We start from the raw sequence: 12,990 nt of genomic DNA on the forward strand, positions 1-12,990 counted from the left end.
ATACGTTTTCTACATCCTCATAGTGTACTTCCTGGTAGTATTCATTCGTATCTTATGTGTTGACGCATTCTTATTTTATATTTATTCCAGCCAGTTTGCCCCCTATAAATTTAATTTAATTTGATATAAATAAACTTACGTGTTAGCGGTTAAACTTCTACTTCACCTTTGACTGATCTATCCTTGTCTTTCCATTGTCGATTGTTGTTAGTATTCATTTGTAGTTGATGCAGAACGCATTGGATCCGTAAAAAACATTTCTTTTCAATTTTAGATTACATTGAGATAATTAATTGTCCAACAATAACAGACAGTTCGTTTTTTTTTGTAATCGCTGGACCCACACTCTCGAACCGATGGTCTGTTCAAAAGCCAATAATAGGGTGCATTGTTCATGCATAAAAGCCATTTTAAATTCACAACCGGCCCAGAACTATTAGTGTTATTGATGATCTCGTGTAAATAGTGATTGATGAATACTGAATGTTTTTCTACCTCTACTTCTCTGACCTCTTCGATGTATATGACGTCACGTTTATTTATAACGTATTCGGAATGGTCTATCAAAAGGATTTGTTGTAAAATATTTTGGATTTATTGTAGGTTGCGTTAGACCTAACCAAAAACCAAAAAAAATATACAAAAATATAATAAAATTGACGATTCAATGTAAACAACAATTGAAGGGTACAGGGGAAAAAGGAAGCATGTCAGAAATTCTAATTTTTTGTTTTAATAATTCATTGGATATGTTATATTCTGTACTTCACTATACGTAAATAACACTGGTTAAAAATGGGTTGTGTCATGAGATCACACGAATAATAAAATACCTATACAGGAGAAAAAAGGAGAATGTCATGGTTTTACAGGTTAAGGAGGAATGTCAGCTGTGAATCGCGCAGAAACAAGTAAAGACACTTTTATTGTTACTCGTTGTTTTCGTGTGTTGCCTTGAGGTTTATATTTGAAGTTACTTCCTTAAAGTTCTTGATACAAAATCATTTTATTATGCAAAACGATAAAGAAATTAGTGATCAGAAATAGTTCAGCAAATGTAAAGTTAAGTGAAAAAAGAAAATCTTTGATTACAAAGCATTTTCCAGGGTCTGACTGTCATTGTAAAAGATTGCAATGTTTTTAAAATGTTTCTACATGCTGTAGGAACAGTGTTTTGAGGCAATTTAATTTAATGTGTTTTGTTGATGAACAGAACTCATATTTATGTGATCTAATTACCGTACAACAAATTCAAAACCGACGTTCACGTCAAAGAGCCTGGAAGTTGAAAAGGGTAACATTTGCAGGAGATAACAATGGTTTTCCTAGGCTGGAGAATAAAATAAAGCGACTGAAAAATGAAAATAAATTTCATAAATTGGAAGCAGACACATTTCGTAAGAGAAAACGAGAATCTACAAAAAAAAGCGGGAAAAGCAGCAATGAAGAAGCAATTTATTTTGATTTTGAGACCTACCTAACACCTAACCTATCTACAAATGACGTATTACAAGCGCCAACTTTCTTTGTATAGTTTTAATGTCCACACTTTATCAACCAGGGCCAGTACATTTAATACTTATCCTGAAACAGTAGAAATAAAGGTAGTGACAATTTGTGCTTAATGTTGCACGATTTCTTACGATTACAATCATCTTAATATAAATGTACGGCGTCTTTCCATGTTCTGTCATTCATGCGCAGGACAAAACAAGAATTACACTCTTTTAAGATTTCTTCACAACCTAGTGCACAACGAAAAAAGATTTGATGAAATAAAAATATGTTTTCCTGATCTTGAAACTATCTTCAAACAGATAGGAATATGGGCCTAATCAACCAAAAAGCTAAAGTAGAGCAGTCAAATGAATGGATGGAGATATTTAGTCAAGCCAGAGTGAAACCTTCTCATTTTAATGTAATAGAGGTAGATCACCTGCTATTTAGGAGATAGTCAAACCGCCTGAACAAAACTTACACCAAGAAGTGCCCATTTAAAACTAGATCTCTGCAATAAGCCAAGGTTGTAAAATCGCACCCTTGTTTTATTTATTATCGAAATTGATATAATGGTCTTTTTGAGTCTGCAGTAGTCGCAAACCGCAGTCCAATTTCGAAGTACTCTAACTTGCAAGACAATGAATTTGAACTACCACATTATCAAAAGGTAAAAGAAATAATAAGTTAGACTTACTCACAATCAATTTAATTTAACTAATCGGACGACCGGTTTCGCTTTCTATAATATGCAAAGCATCTTCAGGTCACGATACAAAGTTAAAATGCTGAAAATAATAATCCCATATTAGGGTGTTGTCTAATAAAGATAAAACAAAGGTAGGTGATATAAATTATATAAATTACAGTAATTATGCCAATATTACATGTCTGTGGTTTTATAAATGAATAAAATGTTTAAGCAGACAAGGTAAGACCCACAAATTGGTAAAATAGTCTATTAAACTGTAATGAATTAATAAATAAACAAATAAATAAAACATTACTTACATGCCGGTACTCTATTAATTGATGGTTGAAAGAACATGGTTCAAACTATCTTGTATTGTTGATTGGAGAACTCAGGTCAACTATTGTAATTGTTTAACAGTAAACGGGGAAGTTCTTGAGGAGACAGATTTTATCCAATGAAGTAGAGATGGGTGAAATGTAATTGTTTGTTTGATGAAAGTAATGTTCTATACCATTAAGTTCTTTAAAGTTATTTATATTTATTCTGGAGATATATTTATGAAATGTGTGTTATTTATTGAGATTTTTATGTTTTGTTTTGGAAGGTGACAGTTGTAAGACAATGAATAAGAATGGATGTACAAATTGTGTGGGTGTGCAATTATATCAGCTTGTAGTTATTAAATTTCTTTGATAAAGTTGTTGCAATATGTGGCAAATTGTTGTAAAGTCCAAAAAAAATTAATGTTAAAATTAAATTAAGACACTTTTATACACACAGAAACACACAGAAAACACTTAAAAAACGGGGGACGAAACAGACATTTAATTTAAAAGGGGGAGGATTTTAAAAATCCACATATTGCAACAACTTTATCAAAGAAATTTGATAACTACAAGCTGATATAATTGCACACCCACACAATTTGTACATCCATTCTTATTCATTGTCTTACAACTGTCACCTTCCAAAATAAAACATAAAAATCTCAATAAATAACACACATTTCATAAATATATCTCCAGAATAAATATAAATAACTTTAAAGAACTTAATGGTATAGAACATTACTTTCATCAAACAAACAATTACATTTCACCTATCTCTACTTCATTGGATAAAATCTGTCTCCTCAAGAACTTCCCCGTTTACTGTTAAACAATTACAATAGTTGACCTGAGTTCTCCAATCAACAATACAAGATAGTTTGAACCATGTTCTTTCAACCATCAATTAATAGAGTACCGGCATGTAAGTAATGTTTTATTTATTTGTTTATTTATTAATTCATTACAGTTTAATAGACTATTTTACCAATTTGTGGGTCTTACCTTGTCTGCTTAAACATTTTATTCATTTATAAAACCACAGACATGTAATATTGGCATAATTACTGTAATTTATATAATTTATATCACCTACCTTTGTTTTATCTTTATTAGACAACACCCTAATATGGGATTATTATTTTCAGCATTTTAACTTTGTATCGTGACCTGAAGATGCTTTGCATATTATAGAAAGCGAAACCGGTCGTCCGATTAGTTAAATTAAATTGATTGTGAGTAAGTCTAACTTATTATTTCTTTTACCTTTTGAAATGGACTCACACAAGCAACACATTCATGATACCACATTATCTTTATGGAGATATCAAATAGTAATAAATTAAGCTAGTAGTATTAAGAATCAAGTATTCTGGTTGTTTGTAGGTTTGATTCCTATTTCCAAGGAAAATGTTTGATGACGTTGTGCATCTGTCCAGATTTTGCACAAAGAACGCGGAAGAGTATTCAAAGCACTACCACATGTTGAATGATGACAAGTTGGATCGTAGTTTTAACTAAGCAAACTAAGTATCCTTTTATTTTTGTTACTTTTCCTAAATTAACTATCCATTAAAACAAGGGTATGATGTAATCCATGACATTTCCCGTTGTTAATCAGCGTAAGTGTATTTCTTAGGTATTTCTCATAATGTAGTGTTCTACAACTGTCCAAATGACATAAAAAATTTTAAACCACATAGTAAATATACCAAACATATGATTACCATATAGAATAAAACATGTCATTAATATTAGTCTTATAACTCCTGGAAAATTAAACAAAAATGACATTCCTCCTTTTTCCTCTGTACCTTTCATTTTAACTATTGTTAGAACCGGGGTAGGAGAGGCTAATAAGTTTCATGTGAAGGTAGGATTACATCAGAGCTTGGTGCTAAGTCCATTTTAATTAGTATTAGATGAGATAAAAGAGTGCCTAGGAGACATTCCTGGGTGTTTAATGTATGCAGACGATGTGGTGCTACTAGAAAATACTGAAAGGAAATTAGAAATAAGACTGGAGCAGTAGAGACAGTGTCTGGAAGGAAAAGGTTTAAAATTGAGTAGATCAAAAACGGAGTATTTAGAATGTTCATTTAAAGATGAAGTTATAAATTCAAATAGGGTGGTAACCCTGGACAATGGGTCTATTATGAAAAGTGATTGTTTTAAGTATTTAGGATCTCTACTACAGAGCAACGGGGAGATATATGGAGATGCCTGCAGTAGAGTAAGAGCTGGCTGGATGAAGTGGAAGCAGGCGAGTGGTGTATTGTCCGACAGAAAAATTCCTATAAAACTGAAATGTAAATTTTACAAGACGGCAGTGAGACCAGCTAGGATGTATGGCACTGAATGCTGGGCAATTAAAAAGAAAGAAGAACAATGTAGCATGTGACTGAAATGAGAATGCTAAGGTCGATGAGTGGAGTAACAAAAAAGAAGAGAATCAAAAGTGAATATATTAGGGGAAGTTAGTCGTGGAAGTTTAGTCGACGCTGTGAAAAATATAGGCGCTTTTCAAAAGTGCTCTTGTATTTGCACCGACGGAGCAAAAGCATTGACGGGACGCATAACGGGATTGGCTGGACTTTTGCAGGAAAATGGTGTTAACTGTATTATGTTTCATTGCATTATCCATCAAGAGGCTCTCTGCGGAAAGATAATTAAAATCAACGATACTATGAAAACTGTAGTGCAGATAGTAAACAGCTTAAGAGTTGGAAACACAGCTCAGCGACACCGAAAATTCATCTTTTTCTTGTAGGAATTAAATACTGAATATAAGGACGTCCCCCTACATTCAGAGATACGCTGGTTGAGTGTAGGTAAATGCCTTAGAAATTTTTTGTTCTTTAAGAAAAGAGATCTTACTGATTTTTGAAACGGAAATTGTTATTAACACGGACGTATTGATAACAAAGCTTAAGAACAAAACATTTCTTCATGAACTGGCATTTCTAACAGACATTACCTCTCACTTGAACACATTAAACCTACAACTCCAGAGGACAAATAAGACAGTATCACAGTTGGTTGGTCAAATTGAGACATTTCGCAAAAAACTTGATCTTTTCGAGAACTGCATGAAAATATACGACCTCAATCATTTTCCTGCGTGTTTCGAAATAAATCAAGAAGAAACCATGGTCGATTTCTCGAGGGTTGCAAAAGTTCTTACAGAAATAAAAAGAGAATTCGATGAAAGGTTTTCGGAATTTGATGCACTAAAACTCGATCTTGAGCTTTATAACAATCTAATGGGAGTCAACATCCAGAACCAATCAGCAGAATACCAATTAGAGCTGTGCGAACTACAGTCCGATTCGTTTTTTCAAGCAAAGAAAATAGTAAGTAAGTTCGTGTAACCTTCTGGCTAAGGTCTAGTGTTAGGGTTTTCAGGTCGCGCAACCGCCCCTAACGTGACTTAACGACTACTTTCGTAGCCGGGACCGACGGCTTTACTTGCCCTCCGAAGCACGGTGGCAGCTCAGTTAAATTATAAATTGACAATTTTGTCGGTGCCAGTATTCGAACCCGGGCCCTCCAGCTGGTTAAGCCAGTAACACAGCCACTGAGCTACGGCTGCCACAAGCAAAGAAAAATGAAGACATGGGTACCTTTTGGAAGTTAGTCTCCAAGGATCGTTTTCTTAAACTTCGTAACTTTGCGTTGAGACTATATTCAATGTTTGGTAGTACGTATATATGTGAAAGTACATTTTCTGCTTTGAAACATATTAAATCTAAAACACGTAATTGCATGGAAAACGATTCTCTGGAAGCGTGTATTAGACTCACTATGACTAGCATAGATATAGATGTGCAAAAAAGAGTAGAGGATAAACCCTTGCCTCAAACATCCCATTGATTTTTTATTTTATGTTAAATTTTAAACATAACATGTAAATTGTAAACCATAATAAAATACTTGTAAATAATATTTCGTTTATATATCATTTTTTAAAATAAACTTTTTTTTGAACAAGTCTAGTTCTCTGGCCCTCTGGACCACACTGATCTAAGCGATCCGTGCCTATGCTCTAACTGAGAGTATTAAAGGAACTGAGTTTATTTAAGTAAATACGACTGTTTATTAAAATTTATAAACTCTACCGAATCTAACCTAACACAAACGTAAACAAAACAATTTACTTTGAAAGTGGAACCAGTTATAATGGAAATCGAATCCGTCAGATTATAGTTGACCAGTAAAGGACAGAAATAGTCAAGTGGAAGTTTAAATGTTCTACTAAATTATTTTAACTACGTTTAACAATTGTATCTCCGTCTCGCTCTGCCAATTAGAAATATGTAACTGCGTATGTCTTGAGTAACGTTTTTGCTTAAAAGACAACACCTAATAATCTTTTTACCTTGTTTATTATTTATAGAAAAAGACAACAAATACAAAATATGTGCTTGATATGATCGTTCATGGGTAATCTTTCATTTTTCCGACTGTACATAATAATACACAAGTATTATACAGTACAATACAATAATAAACAAGTAGTGGTTTTTGCATAAACACCATATCTTCACAAACCATTTAAATCTACTAAAAATCTTTTTGTGTTGAAATAGAAAAACCTTTTCTACAAATAGAATTAAGTATTGTACAACAAAAACCAACAGTTTTCTATATAAGTATTTACCTCTGTCATATTATCAGCCCCAGTGATTATATCGAGCTCTCGGTTCGTCGATTCTAAGTCTGGCACATCATCAAAAGTAAATACAGAAAGCCAAATATGGATTTGAAAAGTGTGCGCTATTATTATGAATGGAAATAGCAGTGGAAAGAACGCGAACGCAACGTCAGAGTCAGCTAGTCAGTAGGGCAAGAGTAATGCACATAAAACCCCTCATTAAATCTGTGTACATAGATATCAAATCCAGAAGGGGGACGCGTGCCCGGCCGCACGGTTAAGTTGTCAAGAGACGGCCCAACCTCCAAGAGAATCACTGCAGTGGACAGCCAGTGGCGTGCCTGCTACTATACGGCTAAATAACGATTCCTGCTGTCAAGTTTTGCTTACGCTACAAACTTTATTCGCAGGGGTCAGTTCTGAGCCAGTTGTTAATAAATCTCCATACAGGAGACTCGCATAAGACTTCCTTTGAAAATTGTAGTTTAAGGATAAAATTCTCTAATAACCGGTTCTAATAAAATGAATTTGAAATTGCATCAAACAAATCTCGTGTTTGTATTTTTAGCTGAAACAGTAATACAAAAATAAATAAGTAAAAACTAAATCGTCACTATTATAAATAATTTCAATTCATTCGGTTTGTTTAATAAATATGTACTGAACGTGTTTGGCAGGGTCGTCCGCTCTCTCCTATTTTATTTAAAATATATGCAGAATACATTATCACAAAAACTTCATCTACATTTCTTTTCCAGACGTGTTTCAGGACCGGCTTCCTTCCTCTTTTTCTTCTTTTAGGTATCGTACATTCCAAAACGTTCTTTAGTCATCTCTTTCCGGTCATTCGCTTTAAATGCCCTTGTCAATTCAGTTTCTTAGCTTTAATTATCTCAATAATATCTATATTGATCCCAATTGGTCCCACCCTATCCATTCTAGCAAGGCAGCAACGTCTCTAGTAATTCATGTGCATGGTTTTAATTTTAGATCTATTTTTTTTTGTTTTTTACATTTTTATTTTGATGTTTTTAATTATTTCACATTCCACATCAATATTGCTTTCCCCCCAGAAGATGTACATTTTTCTCCTAGGTATTTAAAAGTTTCTATTCCTTTTACTACGCGTCTTCCACTGGAAGATCATTTGCTTCATTTTGTTGCTACTACTATATTCAGTTTTTGAAGAGTTTATAGTGAGGCGTATTTTGACATATTCTTTATTTAGTTTTCGAAGCAGATAATCAATGTTTACTTCATACTCTGCGAGAATTATCTGATCGTTCGCAAAGTGCAGTGTGAATAGCCTCTGATCTTCAATGGGGATACCTATACTCTAACACTTTTTTCGCAAAGTGATCGAAGCTTCATTGAAGTAAATCAAGCTATCGTAAGCCTTTAGTTAAGTCAACAAATACAAAGAGTTTATTACGCTTAAACCTTTGTAGTTTTCACTACAAAGCTTAGCTGGGAATTAAGGCAATTCCATTAAATTCAAAAACTATGTAGAATTGTTGACTACGTTAAGAACTACTGTACGCAAGAGAGATACCTCCAAGAATAATCAAAACGATCGAAAATATCTACCAAAACAACACAACAAAAGTAAAATTAGAAGAAGAACTAACCGACCCTACTAAAGCTGGCAATGGGATAAGACAGGGAGATTCCCTGAGTTCTCTATTGTTTAACCTGATTATGGATGAGATAAGAAAAAAAGTAAGAACTAAAAAAGGATACCAAATGGAAGAAAAACAACTTAAAATAATAATCTGCGCAGACGACGCAATACTACTCTCTCAAAGTGAAAATGATTTACAGCGTATGCTGCACCAATTTAATATAACCGCCAGAAAATTTAACATGTTAATTTCCCCAAAAAAGACAAAATGCATGGTTACAACAGCAAATTTACTAAGATGTAAATTGGAGCTGGAAGGTCAGATAATAGAACAAGTGACGGAGTACTGGAGGCACATTGAAAAACAGACAGAGTCATGTCTATATACAAAGAAGAAGAAAAAGAAGAACAAGTGGGATAAATTTGAACCCAAAAAAATTGTTAACGAAAACATCGAAGCAGTCCCCACAATAAACAACATAGTAGAATTAGAAGAACGCTTAGTCAAACTAGAACAGATAATTCAAAATGCTATAGATGCTAGCTCCAAAGAAGAAGAAATTCTAACACAAAAAGGAAGATTTAGGGATATCAGCGACAAACTAATAGACTTGGTCAAAGAAAAGAACTGGGAAAGAAGAAAAGCCAACAGAACAAGACTAACGAATTGAATAGGGAAGTCAAGAGGCAACTGGAGAATCACAGAAAAAAAAAACTGGAATAACTATAACCCAACGGCTAAATCCAAACTAATCTGCGTTCTGAAAACTTTCAAAAATACTGCGTAATGACAAATGGAATAGTATACACTAAAGAAAGGAAAGCAGAAGTCATGAAGAATACGCTGGAAAGGGCTTGTAGAAAAACCTACCATTTTAACGAAAACTTAGATTTCACAGAAGAATTAGAAAGAAGAGCCAGAAATCTAAGGAGAAGAAGGGCAGAATAGGTATAATACATACCTCCCTCGAGGATATCAGGCACTTAATAAAAATGACAAACGTGAACAAAGCACTGGGCCCAGCCAACATCACCAACAGGACGCTCAAGAACCTGCCGACGAAAGCAATAGTCCACATAACGTGTAATAAACAGCATGCTTCGCTTAAGGTAATTCCCAGAGAGACGGAAGGTGGCTCATGTCATGAAAATTGGAAAACCGGGGAAAATGGGATCTTTCCAGAACTACTGATCGATAAGCTCATTATCATCAATAAGCAAAATTGCCGAAAGAGTCATACTAACTAGAGTCAAAGAAAAATCCGAGGCTATAGGAACCATTCCAGAAGCACATTCGGATTCAGGACAGATTACTAGTGCGAGCTACAGGTTTTAAGACTAACCAAATATATAACGAAAGGGTTCAATGAAAAAATGTACACAGTAATTTAGATGCCAGTAAAGCTTTTGACAGAGTTTGACATAAAGGTCTACTGTCTGCTATATAAAATGAACGAATATGGCTACAGTGAGGCGATGACATGTCTTCTTGAGTCATACCTAAATAACAGGAGGTTTAGAGTTCGAATAGGGGCCAACCCTGTCCGAAGTCGGAAACCCGGAGACAGGAGTACCGCAGGGAACAGTGCTGTCCCCTTATTTGTACATCATCTACACTGCGGACACCCCAACTAACCCTAAATCGTTATTAATCCTGTACGCGGATGACACTGCCATAGCAGCCAGTAGTAGATGCCCGAATTTAGACACAAACCATCTACAAAGTGCGTTAAATCAACTGCAAAGATGGTGCATAAAGTGGAAAATAGCATTAAACCTGAAGAAGACACAGGCCGTTATGTATCAACAAAGAAGAGGTAGACCAGAAAGAGAAATAAGGATAGCCAACAACCCAATTGAGTAGACCAGTCAAGCCACATACCTAGGAATAACACTTAACAATAAGGTAAAGTTCACAGACCACGTGAAACAAACAGTCTACAAGGACTCCTTAAGGAGTCAACTCTCTTCGCTAATAGGTAGAAGAAGTAAATTAAGGTTCAAGACAAGATTCAAAAATCCGGATGGCCAATACCATAATACTACCAACACTGGAATACGCCTCAGCAGCACGGAGACACACCTGTAAATCAAACAGGAAGAAGAATCAAATAGCCCAGAACCACATAATCATAGAAGCGTTAGGAATATACAAGTACGTATCGTTAAAACACGTATATAGTGATTCACCACAGAAAAGAATCCTACGTGCCATGGACGAAAAAGCATATGAGATCTTCAGCGGCCTCAGAAACCACCTTAACAGGAAACTAAGAGAGTTGACGGACTACAACGAAAATGTGAGGTCGGTATATATAGACGGCCCAAACAGCAAATAGCCAGATATAGAGAAGACCAGCAGAAAAAACGAAAACTGATATAGCACACGATAATCCAACAAAGCTGTAACAGAAGTAGAATAAAAAAACCGAGTATGCTTTATTTACACTTATTTTATCATTTACTTTGTTGAGTTGTTTTTACTTTAATCATCTATTTTAACTTAAGTACTATTTCCTTTATCTCATCTCATTTCATTCTATTTAATTCACTTTATCTTAGTTTATTTTATTTTACTTAAGTACTTTCCTTATCTATTTATTTTAATTCTACATTATTTACATATCTACATCTATATCTACATTACTGTATTTTACAAACTGCTACTCTGAATAGATTTGTGGTCGTTGTGTTAAACCACGTACGTAGATTTTTCAGAAAGGAAATCCTTCGCCTTCCTGATCCTCGCTTTCCTTTTACTTTTCCTTGAAGAACTAATTGCAGCAACCCATATTTTTCGCTGTCCCTCATGATGGCCCATAAAGTAGGTCAAAAGACGCGGAAGCTGAGCATCGGGTTCATGTGTGACAAATATGGGTTCGATGGCCAGACTCTTGGGGCGCTTAGCCGGCGAGGAGGTTAAAATTAATTTGTGTTGCCAAATCTGCGGCTGAGTGACCGAACAAACACATACCTCTGTCCGAAGCACACACTTTTCAGGGACTCTAGTCCAGCAGTCATGTCATTATTAGCAGAAGTAAATTCAGTAAGGTAATAAGGGAGAAAAGCCAATTTTAGCTACCCCTACCGTTAGGTGGCCTAAACATTCAAGAAAAGCAGAGGGTGTTCCATTACCCAGGACATCCAAAGTAACGATCAGATCATACGCCTCCCCACGTAAATTCCACGATGGGGAGGGGTGGAGGAAAAGCCTGGCGTCATATAGGTACCACTTCACAGCGGGGTGTGACCGGATTGATCTTCGGATATGTGGATCCACTGTACAATGGTATACACATGTTACTTAGGGGCAGAGTTGATCACGCGTATGTGTGTGTCCGTGACCAAACACAGGTTCAGGTAAATAGATCCCAACACGTTGCAGAGATCTTCACCTGCTACAGAGTTAGCAGTAGTTTTTGTGGATAGGTAGGGCTCGCGTTTTCCCGTATACCCATACTGGTCTTAGTACTTGCTTGTAAATGGATAATTTATTATAAATGGATAATGTTGAATTTTTTCTAATCAGCTTATACAATTTCTTATATCTAATATCAAGCTCTCCTCTTTTCTTTTTGACATGGACTTTCCAGCGCAGCCTCGCGTCTAGGGTGATGCCCAAGTATTTTGCTGATGTTGCATAAGGAACTTGGGTGTCATTTATTATAACTGGGAAATTTTCTATTTGTTATTTGTAAAGATAATGTGTGCAGATTTAGTCTCATTTAATTTTTATTCGTCATTTTATGGTCCAAGTATGTATTTTATTTACTGATAGTTGCAACTTGTCTGTCGCTTCTTCACTAGTGTCTCCTATCGCTAGTATGGCTGTATCATCCGCGAAGGTGGCAATAGTGTTTTGTTCTAGCTCTAGAATGTCACACGTATACAATAGGTACAGGACCGGACCTAATACACTCCCTTGTGGCACGATATGCCAGCTTTGATCTTCCTTAAACTGGTGTAAATTTTTCTTGTTTTACTCTGAAATATATATTCGCAATGTATGATTCTAAGATTCCTGAATACTGTTCAGGCATGAACGTTCTTAGTTTATAGTTTAAACCCCCATGCCAGAATTTATCAAACGCCTGTGCTACGTCCAAGAAGATTGTAGAGCAGACTTTCTATTCTTCTAATGTTTTTTCTATTATATTCGTTATTTTGTGAACTTGATCTATAGTGGAATGTTTATTTC

This window comes from Diabrotica undecimpunctata, chromosome 8, assembly GCF_040954645.1.
Source record: "Diabrotica undecimpunctata isolate CICGRU chromosome 8, icDiaUnde3, whole genome shotgun sequence".
Classification (NCBI taxonomy): domain Eukaryota; kingdom Metazoa; phylum Arthropoda; class Insecta; order Coleoptera; family Chrysomelidae; genus Diabrotica; species Diabrotica undecimpunctata.